We start from the raw sequence: 19,751 nt of genomic DNA on the forward strand, positions 1-19,751 counted from the left end.
AATAAAATATATATTTTTTAAAAAAAGAAAGAAATATAAAACTCTGGCACAGGAAATGCTATTTCAGAGCAAGATTTTAGGTGAATGTTTTAAATATAGACTTTTTTTTTTTTTAATATATTTTATTGATCTTTCACAGAGAGGAAGAGAGAGAGATAGAGAGTCAGAAACATCGATGAGAGAGAAACATCAACCAGCTGCCTCCTGCACATCTCCCACCGGGGATGTGCCCGCAACCCAGGTACATGCCCTTGACCGGAATCGAACCCGGGACCCCTCAGTCCGCAGGCCGACGCTCCATCCACTGAGCCAAACCGGTTTCGGCTTAAATATAGACTTTATAAAAATAACGGTAAGAGATGAAGAAATACATTTCCATTATTCATTGTCTGTTTTATCTTTTGATAGGCTACCAATAAGAACAGTCCTTCATTAAGAAGTACTAAATGTCCTTGGAATATTTTTAATATATATTGTTCTATTCATTAGTTATTTTCTACATAGACATTTGCTAACTGGAGGCTTGACACAAGCTTAAAATTATAATAGGATGAATGAATATCCCAAACTATGTTCCTCTGTCATTATTCTTAGATTTGCTTTTAATTTGAAAACCATTTTCAATATTTTTATCTTTATATTTTTCTTTTGTTTTTTGGCCTGAGCAAGCTCCGTGTTAAGCAGCTCTGAGCATATAAATTTAACTGAAAAAAGTTTTTTACATTTTCAAAAATTACTGAAAATTGAAATTGCAGATTTCTATATACATTTGCAAAGAAACTCATTTTTTATTATGAACTGAAAAAGCATGTCTCCTGAATGCTTGAGCCACTCAGTCAACCAGCTTTCATAATTCAAATAGTTGGAAACTCACAAATAATCTAAGGCCAAAATCCAACTGCAGAAAATAGCACAAGAAAATCCTTTCTTGCATATTTCCCATACCATATGGCGAGTTGCATTTTCTGCTCCTGGAGAACATTTTAGCTCTGATGAATTTGTAATTACATCTAACTAATTAGCACCATTTTTTTTTTATAATGCTGCCCTTTCTTTTAAGAGGAAAGGAAATTCTATATATTTCCACAGTGATTATAACTTTTACTATATGTGTAGCTGTTAGAGGAAAAGAAATTTAAGCAGGCACCTAATCAATATTCATGAAATCAGGATCAAAAAAGGTGGTGCCAAATCTGCTTTAGCCTGTCTTGGAATCAAATCCACAAGTTGGTAAAATTTTTTTCTAATTGACATTTTGGTTGTGTGTGGGCTCAAATCTGTTTCACGGTTAGTCCAACTTTGAGAGTTTAAATGTGTGGACAAATCTGGGTAGGAGACTTTTCTTTTTTACTTCTGCTTTATTGTATAAGTCAGCCTGCAAGTTTTCAGACATCCTTGAAAAGTAGTTGCCAACATTTCTGCCTGATTGGTGCCTTTCTGTTCTCTCAGCAAAGCCAGGACAGGGCTCTACACTGTGGAGAAGGCAGACAGGGTGCATCTTGTTAGCTCCTGGTTCAGTCTGCTGACACAGCAGCTAAAGTAATTGCAGTCAGCTAATGGCTCTTCCTGGTTCTTTGAAAATACATTGACATCTCCACTGACTGGGCAATAAGTGTCCCTTAATAATCTCCCCTTTCCTTAACCTGCCTCCTTCTCTGGGGTATGCTGAGCAAGGAGCAGAGATGGCCACTGCTTTAAGGACACGCTATTCTCATTTTTCTGTGTCTTCTCTTTCCTCGTCAAAATTTGCTCTCAGAAAGATCCATTATGAGGCACTTATGTATCACTGTCTTACCTCCTAACGTCTGGGTGGGAAGGCCTGTTCTCATGTGAAAGGAACTGAGTACATCAGAAAGTGGTTGAGAAGCTTCCTCAGGAAGAATCTGTTTAAGCTTTTCTGTTTCAAGGCCTTTGCAGTCACTTATGAGCCCAGGAAACACTTAACCTGGAGTCAGGCTAGCAGAGCCGGCTTGTCATAATATTTATAATCACTTCAAATAAAGGTTAAAATACAATGCATGTATGGTATGCTGTGTGAGTTCTGTTTTAACTACTTTAATCCTCACAGTCATCCCCATTTTATAGATGAGCAAATTTATAAAATCTGAATCCATAAATTCCATATCTAATATTGTCATTAAAAAATGGAAAGAGGGGTCCAAGAAACATTTAAACCAAGTTGAGCCTGACTGGTGTGGCTCAGTAGTTGAGTGTCAATCTATGAACTAAGGGGTTGTTTGTTCGATTCCCAGTCAGGGCATATGCTCTGGTTGCAGGCTCAATCCCCAGTGGGGGATGTATGGGAGGCCACTGGTTGATGTTTCTCTCTCATCAATGTTTCTATCTCTCTATCTTCCCTTCCTCGCTCTCTAAAATCAATGAAATCACATCTACACTAATAAAAGAGAAACATGCAAGTTGGTATCACTGTGCTACACCCACTAGCCAATCAGAGTGACTATGCAAATTAACCCAACAAAGATGGTGGTTAATTTGCATACACAGGCACAGCGCAAAAACTGAAGGCTCCAGCCGGAGTGAAGACTAAAGTCTGAAGACTGAAGACTGAAGAGACTTGGCTTCTCCGCTGTGGCCGCACCAAAGGTCTGGGTCCCAAGTGCTGGAGGAAAACTGGTGCCGGCAGCCAGGGGGAGGAAGGCCTATTGCACGAATCTCTTTGTGCAACAGGACTCTTGTTTAAAAATAAAAATCATTGGGGAAAAACTAGCCTCGAGTGAGGATTAACAAAATCAACAAACAAACCATAACAACAAAACCTATCCAATCATATCCAGAGAGCATTATTTAAAAGTTATATCATACTCTGGTTTCTCTTCAGATCGCATAAATCTTTCGCCTTTTAAAAGTTATATCATATTCTGAGGATCCCTTCTGCTCTTATATTGTTTCGCCACAAGACCCTGATAAAAGCTAAGTTCAATGACATATAGCAGACAATGATTATATTCAAGAGTAGTCTTTAAAATTGATACTAATATACATACAAATTTATTTGTAATGAGTAAAAATGAGTGTAAGATATTTAATTTACCTTTAGACATTGGAGGTTTTCAGAAAGCTACTCTCAGATTTTTATATTTAAACTGAAATGAAACAAGATTGATTAGTCCTGAAATTGTTCAAGCTGGGTTAAAGAATTTATTGTAGGAATTCAGCTCTGAAATAAAGTTGGGCATTAAATGCCTTTGAGAAATTTATAAGAAAATATTTTGACAGTTTTCTTTGAGAAATGAGAATATTATCGTATCAAGCAGTCAGTGTGTTAATGACAAGTGAAATACTGTGCCTAATCAGATCGTTACTTATAATTGCTTATAACAGTTTTACTTTGAGCATACACGCGTATAAAGTTATTTTTCCCCTGGTAAAGTTTAGATCTAACAGGAAATTTGCATCTTAAAAATGTGAGAAAGCATCACGTTAGGGCTCCATCAATCAAAATCGCAACACTTGTATTTTATTACACTTTCATAATAATTATGCTAAGCTGCAATTTTTCATGTATTCTTTTACTGTTCCTTATTCACCAATATTTGTTTTAAGTTTTGTATAAAATATTATATGGGCTTTTACATATATGGAATGTATACTCTATGTAATATGCCTTAAAGAAACTCAGTACCATTAGGGAGGCAGCTATTTTCTTTTTATTTGTTTATTTTTCTTTATTCTGGACATTATTACAGATGTACCTCTTTTTTTCTTTTTCTTTTTTTTAGAGAGAGAGAGAGAGAGAGAGACAAAAAGAAAAGAGAGAAAAGCATCATTTTGTTGTTCCACTTTTTCATCCATTCATTGGTTGCTTCTCGTATGTGCCTTCACCAGGATGGAACCTGAACCCTTGGCATAGCAGGATGATGCTCTAACTGACTGACCTACCAAGCCAGGGAATGTGCACTATATAGAATATGCCCTAAAGAAGCTCAGGACAATTCGAGCAGCAGCTATTTTCAGTAACCATCTATATTAGCTAACTATTGCTGTGTTCAAGAGAGAATAGCAAAAGAGGAAATGGAGTAAAGAAATGTAAACAAATCTTTTGAGGAGTTTTGCTGTAATACTCATAAGCTATCCTATCTAATAAAAGACAAAAAGGGTAATTAACCATACCTCCACTACGCTTCCCATTGGCTAATCAGGGTGATATTCAAATTAACTGCCAACAAAGATGGCGGCCGGCAGCCACGCAGCTGAAGCGAGCAGTAGGCTTGCTTGCTCCAGTGATGGAGGAAGCCAAGGTTCCCCGCCTGCCGCAGCCCGGCTCTGAGCTCCGGAAGCAACAATGTTTCAATTATAGAAGCTAAACAAACCCCAGATACTTGCTTTCAGCTGGCCGCAGCCTCAGAGCTGGGAGTGCCAGTGACGGCAACAATGTTTCAATTATAGAAGGTAAATAAATCCCAGAATAAAAAGAAAAAGAAAAAAAGGAGAGGCTGGGAGCTTCAGTCACCCACCAGCCTGAAAATGGCCCTCAGCCCCTCACCCAGACTGGCCAGGGACCCCAGGGGGACCCCCCACCCTAAAGGAGGTGTGACCAGCTGAAAACAGCCATCAGCCCCTCACCCAGGCTGGCCAGGCACCCAAGTGGGACCCCCACCCTGATCCGGGACACCCTTCAAGGCAAACCAGCCGGTCCCCACCCATACATCAGGCCTCTATCCTATATAGTAAAAGGGTAATAGGCAAACTGACCCTAACAGCAGAAAGACTGGGAATGACTGGTCACTATGACACACACTGACCACCAGGGGGCAGAAGCTCAATGCAGGTGCTGCCCTCTGGTGGTCAGTGCACTCCCACATGGGGGAGCTCTGCTCAGCCACAAGCCAGGCTGACAACTGCCAGTACAACGGTGGTGGTGGGAGCCTCTCTTGCCTCCTCAGCAGCGCTAAGGATGTCTGACTGCAGCTTAGGTCTGCTCCCCACTGGCAAGTGGACATCCCCGAAGGCTGCTGGGCTGCCAGAGGGATGTCTGACTGCCAGCTCAGGCCCAATCCCCCGGGGAGCAGGCCTAAGCCAGCAGGTGGTCATCCCCCGAGGGGTCCCAGACTGCGAGAAGGCACAGGCCAGGCTGAGGGGACCCCCCCGCTCCCCCCACAGCCCGAGTGCACAAATTTTTGTGCACTGGTCCTCTAGTTGAGTAATAATAATAAAAAGTAGTAAACATACAAATAAAGTGGAAGGGAGGCAGGGAGGGGAGAGAGAAAGAGAGACAGGAATTGGTTGTCTCCCATGAGCCCTGACCAGGGTGGGCGGGGAGGAAACCTGCTCTTGACACGGAATCCAACCTGCAACCTGCAGGTGCATGAGCCAACACTCTAACCACTTAGCACCACTTGCCAGGGAAATAGATTTGTTTTTTCATAGAAAGTACTATAAATTTATCTGCCAATTGTTTAAATTAAATGTCTACTGTATTTTTCTATTTCAAATATCCACATACACTTTATGTCATAGGTTCTTATGTAATTAACTAGGGGCCCAGTGCACAAATTTGTGCACCTTGAAAGAAACTGTGGGCCACGAGGCTGCAGTGGGCACAGGGGCGGGTATCAGCCCATCCTCCCCGCTCCGGCCTGGCCTCTCCTGCCTCAGTCCCCAGTCCCCTGCCAGCAGCCCTGCTCCCACTGCCACTGCTCTGCTGCACTGACAACGCTGGCTCCTTTGCACCCACTGACATCGCATAGTGATTGGGGCCAGCACTGTCAGCAGGTGCAAGTGACAGCTGCTGCCTCAGTCACCTCTCAGGAGCAGGGGGAAGTGGAAAATCCCTCAAGGGCGATCAGGACCGGTGCTGGGTATGAGCAGGGCCGGCACTGGCAGTAGGTGTGAGTGGTGGCTCCAGTGCCAGCAGTGGGTGCAAGTGGGGCCATAGCAGGCAGCAGGAGCGAGAGATGGCTGCTGACCCCGATCGCCCCTCAGGGCTTCTCCACCTCCCCCTCCTCCTGAGGGGTGATCGGTGCCAGCAGTTGCTGCTTGTGCCCGCTGAAGGCACTGAGCAATCGGGGCTGGCGCCGGGCATGTGCAGCCGGTGCAAACAACAGCTTTGGTGCCAGCAGCGGGTATGAGTGGGGCCAGCACCAGCAGCAGGTGCAAGCGCCAGCAGGACCACGATGCACGGGAGTAAAGAATTTTCAGTGACCACCAGAGGCCTGCCCTGATGGCAGCAACAGGTGCCCCGCCTTGGTCTGGCACCCCTGCTCACCTGCTCCACCATCCCACCATGGCCGATGCCCACCATGTTCTGCTTTCTGCTGCCTGCTGCCAACACCTGCCATGTTCAATGCGTGCCCCCTGGTGGTCATCGCACATCATAGCAACCAGTTTTTTGGTTCTTCGGTTGTTCCACTGTTCAGTCTATTTGCATATTAGGGTTTTATATATATATATATAGAGAGAGAGAGAGAGATAGTTTTTGAGAAAGTACATCACTTAAATGTGATAAATGCTACCTAATAGGCCATGTTAAATGAAACAACAGCAAAAAAGAAAGAAAATCTTTATTCTAAGAAACATACATTTACTTGAATACTTTTTCAATTGTATTTGTTCAAAAATATGCCTTTCTACAATGGATAGTTATTTCTTTCTTTTTTTTAATATATTTTATTGATTTTTTACAGAGAGAAAGGGAGAGAGATAGAGAGTTAGAAACATCAATGAGAGAGAAACATTGATTAGCTGCCTCCTGCACATCTCCTACTGGGGAAGTGCCCGCAACCCAGGTACATGCCCTTGACCGGAATCGAACCTGGGACCTTTCAGTCCGCAGGCTGACGCTCTATCCACTGAGCCAAACCGGTTTCGGCAGATAGTTATTTCTAAAATAGATCTACCTCTATGTAATTTATTTCACAGTGATACAAATAAAACTTCCATCAATTATACTCTCAACTGTACCACTTGACAACATTTAAATAAGACTCTTATTATCATTGTTATTATTTCATTGTCATTTTAGAGACCAATGTACCAGAAACAAAAATGACATTAGGGGTGCTTGCAACCTCATTAGGTTGAGAAAATAGACCTAAAACATACAGATAGGAAAGGCAATAATGCATAGCAGACCTCAAGACAGCCATTATTTTTTGAAGAGGAGACTACCAGGAGATAACTCTCCAGCTAAGGGATTGTTTCCATTTTTTAAGTAGAATTTTCCTAAGCACTGAATCCATATTATAGAAATCCCTGGAGAATTCAGTTGTACCTCAGCTACCCAGCAAAGGGTGTTATTTGTCTGGAGAATTCTAGTAACCAGAGGAAAACAAAAGAACTAAAGAAAATTCAAAAGCAGTGCTCTCACAGAGAAAATTCTCTAGAGACTATAAATCCCTCAATAAATACATAATAAATAACTTTATTTGGAGTTACAAGATAGCTGCCAAATAAACCTTCCCCCTTGTGTATCTTATAATACCTACACACTCCTCCAATAGAAATAACAAAAAAAGATATTTGTATATCAATATACAGGTCACAAAATACTTTTCTGTTGTTTTGCTTAATTTAATCTTCACGTTGTCTTTGAAACCTGTACTAGGAAGGTTCTGTGTAGACACTGACTATTTAAATTTATTTAGTAGGCCATAATAGTCAAGAGACCCAAGAGACCATAATAGGCTGTACACCTAGCCCTGTGCAAAGTGATAAGGAATAAGTAAATGAGACACGGTTCAGAGTCTAGTGAGCTGCCACATACACAAGTGACTATAATACAACATGGCATTCTGTGGGTGAACCAACTAAGTTCCATGAACTATTTATTCTGCGTTCAATACTGAAAAAATCTGAGAGAGTCGGGTTGAATGTTATAATTGGATTTTTTTTTTTCATCAAGTTGTGAAAGACATCCTGGAAATATATGCATATTCATGTCTTCTTAAGGTGTTCAGGTCAATCTCCTCATGTGACGACGCTTCAAGAATACATTACTTTGTAAAACAGTGAGCTGTGATTTTTTTTTTTCTTCAAAACTTACAGGCTACAAAAATTTGACTGATGAAATTTGAAAATAATATTGGTTTGATTTAGAAATCAGTACTCTTTTTTGAGTAGTTTTTTATTATAATTGTCAAATGGGTTTCTAGGTTACTCTTGCTTTTAAATATTTAATCTTTAGGCTTCTTGGGTAACTCAGACCCCAAATGCTTGGCTGTTCTTAAAAATGGTCATCCCTACAGCCAAGAGGATGCATAAAATGGATGGTTTGACAACTGCTGGAGCAGGACAGTCTCTAACAACTGGATACTGTTCAGCCAATGTCAGTGCTACTGGAAACTCTGAGACCAGATGACAGAAGTTACAGTCCTTCTTGAGCCCTAGTAGGCCTCTGGAACAACTCTGACTCCACTTTAACACTAATACACATCAAAACTTGCCTGGAATAGAAGACATTTTAACGCTTAATTCCCCACTTTGGTTAAGGTTTTCTCTCTTTTCTACTGTCCCAAGACTAAAAACAGGTTTGCTTTGTCACCACCTTGTGAATATGTTCACTGTGTAGAGATACACTCATTTATATGGCATAAGTCTTTGAACCTTTGCTTTCAGACTATAAAATATGTTTCTAACCAGGGTGATACAGCTCATGTCAGAAAACCAGGCATAAAGAAGATTTTCAAGAAGAAACAAGTAATCAGGAAATTATTGCATAGGTATAAATGGAGAGAGAGAGGGAATACCAATATGATAATAGAATTGTGGAGTTATTATATGATAGTATGGTTGTGGTATTGTATTATATGATAATCATACTCGTGAAAATTGAAGTTTAAACTCTCTATGCTGTGAAAGAAAACAGAATCACACCTGAATAGTGAAGTCATACCCTGTGGCAACATCCTGAAAATGAGGCCGTTTTCTCAGTCAGGAACCAGAACTGAAAGGTCGGGCTCAAGGGAGTAGCAGAGAATAGCCTTTTTATTTTCTCTTAGCTTTGACCATGAAGCTGTCAAGATGTTATGAAAGCAATTCCCAAATAATAGATATGACGTTGTCCTTCAAAAGTTGTCATTAATAAGTCCAATATTATTTATCAAAACAGTCTTCTGGTCATTGACTAAGGTGATGCTTTTCCTAGTCACTCAATATTCTTAAAGCAGCTACTGAGAGAATTAGCACAGCTGTCAGTGATGAGAGGATTTGAGGGCATGGCTGACGAAACGTTATAGGAGTGGTAAGAGAAAGACAAAACCTAGTTTCTTTTTTCTCCCGAGCTCCAAAGTATCTTTAACTTATCTCTACTCTAGTGTTCTTATACAAAAACTAAAGTGTGTGCACGCCTCTTTTCTTCATCAGAACGTAAGCATTCTCAGGGCAGGTGTGCACGGTTCCTGGCACAGGGCCTGGCCCCTGACGACTCTCCACAGCTGCCCATGAATGAATAAACAGGACCTGAAGCTAAAGCATCTTTCTCTCTACTTAGGGATGGAATCAAATCGTATATTTGCAAACTAGTCATTATTTGCATAATTGTCATTGTGTGAATTTAGAAAAAAAAAGTCATTGAGGTATAAGATTAGAGATCTGATACTGTAAAAGAGAACTATGAACTCCCCTGTTCATTGAAATTCCCTTAAGTTAAAAGAACTTGAATACTTTGGTAACTCATTTAGACCTTTAAAATATTCCTTCGAGGGCACTATCTTGTTATGAACCTTTTTGAAATCACATATGTACTCCTGGTCACCACTCTCCAAACACCAAGCACCTTCAAAAACAAAATGCTGACTACGTTGTCAGAAAGGCCTAAATCAGTGGTTCTCAACCTTCTGGCCCTTTAAATACAGTTCCTCATGTTGTGACCCAACCATAAAGTTATTTTTGTTGCTACTTCATAACTGTAATGCTGCTACTGTTATGAATCATAATGTAAATATCTGATATGCAGGATGGTCTTAGGCAACCCCTGTGAAAGGGTCGTTCGACCGCCAAAGGGGTTGCTACCCAGAGGTCGAGAACCACTGGCCTAAATGGTCAGAGATGTTGGAGCCGCCTTCGTTGTCACTGTGGGTGCTTAGTAGTATTGGCTGCAAAAGCAGTTGAGAAGACAGTTGGAATGTTAGTAAATTTTGGAACTCATAAAATTTGGGGGAAAACTTTCTTTACGTCTTTCTTTGTATGAGGGGAAAGGGGACTAGAAGTTAGCAGAGCGCTCTCAGTCATGTTCTTAATTAGGGCTGTGAAGGGAAGATGAAAGAGTGTCTACAGTGAGGCAAGCACTGTGTTAGGCACTTCCAATCTAGAAGAAAATGAATAGATACCTTATATCTGAATAGCCCTTTACAAACCGCAAAGTTCATCACATTTAACTTCATAAATAGTCAGAAAAGACATCATAATCCCTAATGTATGGATGAGAAAACAGAGGTTTAAAGAAACTAAGTGAAGTTAGTGACCTGCACAAGTGGCAGAACTGGGACCAGAACCCAGTTTTTTTATTCTAAAGTGTGTGCATATATTTAAAAATATATAAGCAAAAAACTTTATTGTTCATGGAAATCCTTATTGACTAGTGGAGTCTGTCTGAATTCTGTGTTAAGAAGGATCTGAAGCCAAGCCATAACTAACTGAAAAAGACTGCTGTGTTTGATTATTAATGTCTGTCCTGGACAAAAAAATAAAGAGTGGTGAAATATCACCCATTTCTACACTGTTTCCTACATTGAGGTCTTCAGATAGGCATGTCCATCTCAATAGTAACACTGACTGATTATAAGATCACTCATCAATGGAAGGTAAGAATTGATACCAACTGCAGAGAATTAGGGGCAATTGCAATGGACCAGATAGGACTTTATTGATTGGATTGTCTTCAAAGGCCTATTGAGAGACAACCAGGGAAAAAGTAGGGAATGGATTCTTCCCAGGAAGTGGATTATGCCCCGGAAGGCTAGGCCTCTTGATTAGGCAAAGCCTGCTAGTTATACATAACTTAAACTAAACATTTCAACCAATTTATAGAGTTTAAAATACTTCCTTAATCCCAATGATTATAATATTAGTGAAGTTTAAAGAGTATTATCACCTTTTATGCACATTATTTCCACCCAAATAAAGTCTCTTTATTTTTGCTCCCTATGTCAATGAAATGATTTGCCATTTGAATCATAGAGATTCTTTCCAAACAAAACAAGTAATTATCTTCAGGTAAATAAGATATTTGTCTCTTTTAGGAGGCCAATTAAATGTGCTTGATCAGCATAGTTAGAAAGACTGTAATTTCTACATTACTCTACTTAATGTATTTTCTGACATATTCTCCTAGAGCAGCGGTTCTCAACCTGTGGGTCGCGACCCCTTTGGGGGTCTAACGACCCTTTCACAGGGGTCGCCTAAGACCATCGGAAAACACATATATAATCCCATATTGTTTTTGTGATTAATCACTATGCTTTAATTATGTTCAATTTGTAACAATGAAAATACATCCTGTATATCAGATATTTACATTACGATTCATAACAGTAGCAAAATTACAGTTATGAAGTAGCAACGAAAATAATTTTATGGTTGGGTGTCACCACAACATGAGGAAATGTATTAAAGGGTCGTGGCATTAGGAAGGTTCAGAACCACTGTCCTAAAGGGAAAAAGATAAACAAGGCATTGTAGCAATGCAATAAGTAATTGTTATCTAAATATCTAGAAAAAAAGCTTAGGCTTTAAAGTGTTACATCAGCTATTAACGGTCTCTTGGCAACTTGTTTCATATTATACTCTTTTCTGTCTCTTTCTCTGAATGGTCTTGATATTGTCACTTTTTTTTTTTTTTCTGACTGAAAAGCAGAGCCAAAAAATGCTTTCAGTGCCCTGTACATTTCAAATCTATTCTCATTTTCAGTGCCTAATTCTGTGTGAAAAGGTATCATTTAAATTCAAATTTCAGGTAATTTTAATAGACCATTCACATAATATAAGTGTTTCTTGTCATAAGTCAAATCTGCTTACTCTAAACAGGCTTCTCCATGTACACCTTCACCAGACATCAAATGCTAACACACTTGCCTTACCTGGGGTGAGCATAGGAAAGCAAAAAGGAGTACAGCCTTTGGGGAGAATGCTGGGTGAGATTTCATGAAGCTATTAATTAATACTAGAAGACCTTGAATTTTCACAGAATGACACTTTGTTAAAGCAAGCAGACCTGTTATCTTTCTATTCTAGCCTCCCGTGGGCAACTTTAGGCTCAAAAAAGCTCCCTCTGGCAATATGTCTATATGTGAAGGGGGTGATGTCATTGAAAAATTTCATCTGGAAATGTGGTAAAAATCAACTGAAGTTAAAAGAGCCTTCTCTATCAGATGCCTACAACTACCGCTACCTACTCTTAAGTCTGCTTCTTTTCCTCATTTCTGATTGTTAGCTGGTTGGATTTTACCCTCATTACTTACTTGGCCTATATATTTTTATATCTCTCCTCTTCCATAAGCTCTTTCTGTAAATTATTCTAAGAAATAAGGTAGAAGAAATGCTACATGCTCAAAAATGGTTACTACCCCTTCAATGCAGAAAAAAAATAAGTTTCAGACATATATAGCAACTATTACCACATTAAGAAGCATAACTGCAAACATTGACTTTTCATATCATTACTATTTATATTTAATATAACACCTCTCATTTTCTCACTCTGTGGGTATATAAAGTATATACAATGTTTACAACTCTTTTTCTTCTATTATGACCCATTTAACTAATCAGTCTTCATCTTAAGTTCATATTTCTCTCCCATTTCTAGATATTCTGCCCACACAAACTGAAGTGGATGGTTTTAAAGACACACATACTTTCAAAGAGGTGACTAGAACAAAAGAAGGATTCTGTCACAATAACTTGTTTTTCAAAACAGTCTCCTAACTCGGTTCCTTAGGTCGGGTTTCTCATCTCCCCAAAACACTTTTTATGCTACTGCCGAGGTTAACTTCCTAAAATCACTGTCCTCATCCTCCGCTACTCAGCATCAAGCCTGCAGTGTATCACCCCTGCTTTCAGGATTCCCTTGGTGAGAACCCTCCAGCCTTAAGGATGGATTCATTGTTATTCATTTCATCAAACAAACTTCACCTCTATGCCTTTATACATGGCTGTCCTTTAACTTAGTACTTCCCTGCCCTCATTTATTCTTTGCTTATTGGAATACATCGTTACCTTAAAGACCCAACTCATCTGTGACTTCTTCTTTGGAAACCTTCCATGGTGAAATAATCGTGAATATTTATTTCGTTATGTTTCCAGAACATCCTATATAATAAAGAGCTAATATGCAAATGGTCGTAATGCCCTCGCACCCTCTCGCCGGGGCCAGGGTACCTGAGGCTGGGCCGGGAGACGTGAGGCCACGCCCCCCAACCCTGGCGCCAGGCTGGGAAACCTGAGGCTGCGCCCCCTGCCCGGCGGGGCTTGACGGGGGACCTGAGGCTGTTCCCTTCACCCAGCAGGGCTTGACAGGGGTCCTGAGGCTGCTCCCCCCTGCCCTACAGGGCTTGACGGAGTTGGGGCTGGCCAGGTCTGGGTCTCACGTGATTTCAAGGCGCACGTGGGTGGACGGGGATTTGACTCTGGGTCCCATGGTGCGCCCCAGACTCTGACAGGAGGGAGATTTTTGTATACATATTACTAATTTTCTTTCATCTCTGACACTTCTATTATAGAGAAATGGCAAATAGCAATATTAAAATATTTCCTCTAATTCCCTTTTAATGTGCATGAATTTCGTGCACCAGACCACTAGTGTTATTATAATTTATAAATCCTCACCTAAGGATATGTTTTCCAGGGGATGGACCCCTGATGGGGGGTTGGGGGGTGGAGGTGAGGAGCAATCCCACAACCCAAATACCTGGATATGTGCCCTTGACCGGTGTGAAAGGCTGATGCTCTAACCACTTAGTTACCCCAGCCAGGGCTAGGATATATCTTTATTTATTTATTTTGCATGTACCACACTTTGTCTTATGTCAAAAGTAATTATTCCTTTTTAAACTCTTCTCATTAGATTATATGTTTATTCCTTAAAGGCCAGAGTTAAGATTTATTCTAAATCTTCTCCTTATAGTCCCCCACCTCAAACACACAGCATAAATAAATGCTTTATAAATACACATCGATTTAAATCTAATTTCTAAAACATATTAACATGAACGAGTAATTTCAGTCCCATTTAGCCTTCTCTACCTGCAGCAGCTTTTATGATTATCTTTCCTAAGGTCAGTGACACCTCATTCAATTTCCCCCTGACCTTTCACTCTATGGTCTTGGAATCTGGTCTCCCGTGTGTTTCTTTTTTATCTGATCAATTTGTGCCTATAATGATTTAATTAAATTATTGATTATTCACTGGTCACTAAGTCTTGATGCATTTAATAGCTTATCCTATTTATATGTGCTTCTGTGGCAAGCATTCCAAGATAATTGAGAAAGCAAAAGAAGAAAAGATGCAATCTAAAGCAAAATGACTTTATTGTCTTTCTGAACTGTATTTGATTTCATTGGTAATTTTCTTTCAAAATGGGTCTGATCAATATGCATTGCCGTTAGTATCCTTTAAACTTGGCCACACAATATGCCCCTTAATTTTGTATTTATAGCCCATATCTGAGTAGTCTCTCAACTCCTGCCCTCCCCCCACCAAAAAAGAAATGGAAAAAGGAAAATGCAGAGCATAGATTGATTTAAGGATGCAGATATTGCACAATGTGGATGTACAGAAACAAAAGAAAAGATACAATAAGGAGCTGGTCCTTGTAACATTAGGCAGCTTGCCCACTGAGAACCACTCTTAGCATTATTGCCCCCAAAGAAACTGGCATACTACCTTGTGTGCAGGCACTCGGCCATCAAACAGATGGGTCTGCATACGAGATGCCAAAAAACCACATATGAACATCAAACGTGGCTCTTCACTATGTTATTTTCAGCTTATAGTCTTTAAGTGGCTGTTGCCCTACAATGCCACAGTTGTAGTCAAGGAGAAGAGCAAATACAGCACTGACAGCCACAACAACTGTCAGGGACTGAACAAGAGGGGTTCCCATTTCAACATATCTATTTGGTTGTTATTTTAAGTAATACTTTTTATTTTTTTAAATATATTTTATTGATTTTTTTACAGAGAGGAAGGGAGAAGGATAGAGAGTTGGAAACATCGATGAGAGAGAAACATCGATCAGCTGCCTCCTGCACACCTCCCACTGGGGATGTGCTCGCAACCAAGGTACATGCCCTTGACCGGAATCGAACCTGGGACCCTTCAGTCCGCAGGCCAATGCTCTATCCACTTAGCCAAACCTGTCAGGGCTAAGTAACACTTTTTAAGCATTTTTTAAAAATCATCGTTCTAAAGGCTGATGAGAATTTTCTAAAAGCTGATGAGAATTTTGTTTCTGAAAATAAAGTTTCTACTGAAAATCATAGCTACCTCAGAAGACTTCTCTAGCAATATGTATCATTAAAATTCAAAAAGATTGATTTTCAGCATCATTTAAAAGTTTAAATTAAATTCTGACCATCAGAATATATTTTAATTTTTCCAAAAAGTATATGCATCATGTTAGCCTGCTATGATTCTCACAAGTTTAAATGTATAACTTTACATATAAAATTAAATTAGGTAATATTAATGAAGCACCTCTATATTCACAGCACTGTGCTCACCTCTGAGAATACAGAAAAAAGTAAGACAACAGGCTTACCATCTTTTGACTTTACATGCAATTGTGAAGGGCACATGTAATGACTTATATTTGAAATTTTATGATTGTTTATTTTCAAAGTTACAACCAGCTTAAGGTTTCAGTAAAAACCCTTGAAAAAGTTACAATTGAAAGAGGCTGAGAAGAATAAGTAGAATTTGCCATCAGTTGAATATGATGTACAGTGTTTTATTTACCTTTTGTGGGACAGATAAGACAGAGTCACAGGCTGCTCTGATAATCAACAGGTAATTTATATGGCTTCTCCCTGGCTTTCTTATCTTTTTATAGTATCTCTTTGAATATTTCAATAATTGCCTAAGGAACTGGATTTCCTTCAAAGATCCTATTAGTCATGCCTAGTGAGGTAGATGCTGCCTCTAGCTGCTGGGATGACCATGAAAACGTGTCTGCCTAAGGAGCCTGGCCAAAGGGAAGGTCAACTCATGAGGTGCCCCCCTGCCCCATGCCAGCTTCTCAGAGAGAGCGGAGGGATTTCCAAGGTCACTTCCTACAAAACCACCTTGCTCATCTTGCCTGCTTACTTTTCCAGAATTATTTACTTCTGCCCCATTCCCAAGAAAAATCAACTTCCATTTCGCTGCTCAGCTCAACAGAAGGAGCTCCATCTTGGAGGTTAAAAATGTTCAATGTATTAATTGGTCCACATGATGTATTTTCCTTCTAGCACTTCAGTTTCATTCAGAATCAGTCTTCCTTTCCCACAAGCCTCATAACCAACAATCTGTCCTCTGGTTCTTGCCAGCCTTGACTTTTCCTGACTTCTTGACTCAATCTTACTTCTGCTCTGGGAAGGAACTAGCTGGCTCTTATTAGTGGGCATATAAACTTTAATGATTCTCTTCACTAACATTAAAGTTATCAAATTTGCCTGAGTAATCAGAGTGTCTTAAAGTGTAAAAATCTCCCAGTATGCATCTATTTTCTGTGTGGGAGGGAAACAATGGAATAGATTAAAATGCAGTCTCTTCCTTCAATGCCAGCTCCCTATAAAAAGTAAAAAATAACTGCTCAGCAGATTCACATATTATGTTTCAAGAATAAGAAAGGTTAAACAGAATGCCTGACTCACAACAGGGACTCAGTAAATATTTAAAGAATTAGTAAATGAATTTCTCTCTTTTCACATTCTTATTGTACCCTTAGGTAAAACCTGTTGCTCAATAAAAATGTTTCTGATCCCAAGATAGGATTATTGTTTATAATTTAAACGTTATATTTTCTAAATAAATATATCTTATAGATTATTTACAAAATGTATTCAACTTTTAACTTTAGCAAATAACAAGTCATTTGAAAATATTAGACACTAAGAATGGATTTATTCTTTATTCGCTTACTCAACAAATATTAATTAGGCACTTCACCAGTCAGGATTGGTGAGGTTATGCTGCAGTAATAAACAGCCTGAAAACTCAGTGGCTTAAAACAATAAAATACATCTTTTGTTCTCTCTATCTTGTATATATCTATTACAGGTTCATAAGAGAGCCCTGCTTACTATGGTCACTCACTGGTCCGGTTTGACACAGATTTCACCTCCCATAATTTTTCCATGATTGAAGATGCAGTGGGGGAAAAGAGACAATTATGAACCAAACACTAATTCTTAGAGCTTTTTCATGGAATAACAGGTTACATCTGCCAAAACTTCATTGACCATGGAAAGTCATGTGAATACTCCTGGGTTAAATAGGCAAACACATATAATCCTCCCACATTTGTGGCACCATGGGATATAAATAAGGAGACATGGTGAAGAGTAACACCATCTCCCACAAGCGTGTAGTAAATATCAGCTGGTGTGCTAAGATACACGGTGAACAAAATAAATTTGAGTTCTTGTTGGCTCTAACACAGATGCAAGCATGTCTCATAAAGTACACAGTGCTATATAAGTTTTAAAATGACTTTTACTATAAACCCAAGGATATATGCTTCTCGTAAGGACAGTGGGGATGGAATGGGAGATTGGGGAGAAAAAGCTTGAAGTTCTGGTCAGATAGTTGTAAAACTAAATGTCTACTCTGCTTCTTAATCATTTGGTCTAATTAAGTTTTTCTATTCTTTATTTTTAAGATTAAGCTCCCATTTCCTTTTGGATATGGTCTTTTAATAAGAGTAGTAGCTTTATTCTAGACTCCAATAAAAGCATCTATAAAGTTGATTACAGACTCATTTCCAAATTTCTCACCGAGACTCAGATCCTTTCTTCAAAGTGGAGATAATGCCATCCATCTCATAATATTATCATAGGATCAAAAAATAAGAAAATGGAATACCATGGGATTACATTATTCTCCCTCTGTCCTTTGGTGATCCATATTAGGTGTCATCCTTAGAATGTGTGGTATATTCTATCTTTATCTCTAGTTTCTAATTTTATATGAAATATTGAAGTTATGACTATCTCAGGAAACGCTTTATTGAGTCTATAAATAGTTACACTAAATTATAAGTATTAACTAGATTTAAGAGGTTATCTCTCTGGAAGGTAATTTTGAAAGAGATAAAATCTTATTTTAAGATAATAATTAATCTTAATCTTAAGTAAGCACTGTCCTGTGAGTCTTTGCACTTTCAACTGTGTGACCCTGAACTACATTTGTCCATCCTTGGGAAAGTTATTGCCCATTCTAAGCCTCAAGTTGTTGTTTTTTTTATTTGTTTTGTTGTTTCTTACTTTAAAACAGTGAACCCAAACTAGATTATCTTTATAGATAAGCACTATCAGCCCTAATGTTTCTATAGTTTGATCGTGAAATTTTAAGTATTAATAAACTAAGAGTGAAAATAAGATTTACTAAATACAAAAAGTGGGCTATATGCTTTAAACAATCTGTAAGGCTTAAAGAATTTCTGAGTGGTGATTACTCTCCTTGTTTTTCACATGAAGACTTCAAGGTTCAGCAAGAGTTAAGAGGCTTGCCTCAGGTTGGATGGCTGACAAGTCATGAGCCTTGCCTCAAATTCCCATTTGCCTCACTCAAAGCCTTTGTTCTTTAAGCCAGATAACACCACCAATAGGAAGGCCAAAAATGCCACCCATGAAATTACACCATTAAGGAGGCCAGGATTATTAATGTGGTTTGTTTTGTTGCAGCTGTCTTTATAGCACCACTTGTAAGCACCTAGAGAAAGAGAGGAATGCATAACTTGCATTCTTAAGGTCTGGGACCTAAGAAAACTAAGGGATCAAGTATATTTTCAATAATCTATACTAATAAAAGGGTAATATGCTAATTAGACCAGACGTCCTTCCAGACAAAGCCACAGTGGTGGGGCCGAGGCAGAGGAGGTTAGGGGTGATCAGGCCAGCAGGGGAGAGCAGTTAGGGGGATCAGGCCAGCAAGGGAGAGGATTAGGGGCAATCAGGCAGGCATACAGAGTGGTTAGGGGCAATCAGGCAGGCAGGTGAGCGGTTAGGAGCCAGCAGTTCTGGATTGTGAGAGGGATGTCTGACTGCAGGATTGGGCCTAAACTGGCAGTTGGACATCCCCCAAGGGGTCCCACATTGGAGAGAGTGCAGGCTGGACTGAAGGACCCTGCCCTCCATGCACAAATTTCATGCACCAGGCCTCTAGTCTATAATAATAAAAGTATAATATGCTAATTAGACCAGATGTCCTCCCGGACAACCTTCTGGACAAAGCTGGGGCTGTGAGCGAAGCCCGGGTCCCAGGTGCCTGTCAGCAGCTGGAGAGAAGCCTGGGTCCTGGGTGCCTGCCAGTGGCTGTAGAGAAGCCTGGGTCCTGGGTGCCAGAGAAAAGCCTGTGCCAGCAGCAGGGGGAAGGAAGGCCTACTCTTGCGCTAATTTTGTGCATCGGGCCTCTAGTTGTTTATAGTAGAGCTGAAAGCAAGACAAGGAAGAAGTGAGTGTTATCAGACTAAAGGGGTTGTTTTCCTATGTGCATCATAGCCCAATAGACAAGAACAGGAGCTTACAGAAAAACAAAAAAAGTAAGGGTTTATTAGTGCATGAAGTGGCTCATGCCCAGAGATAGGTAAACTAAA

Source organism: Myotis myotis, unplaced genomic scaffold, assembly GCF_014108235.1.
Source record: "Myotis myotis isolate mMyoMyo1 unplaced genomic scaffold, mMyoMyo1.p scaffold_m19_p_10, whole genome shotgun sequence".
Classification (NCBI taxonomy): Eukaryota; Metazoa; Chordata; class Mammalia; order Chiroptera; family Vespertilionidae; genus Myotis; species Myotis myotis.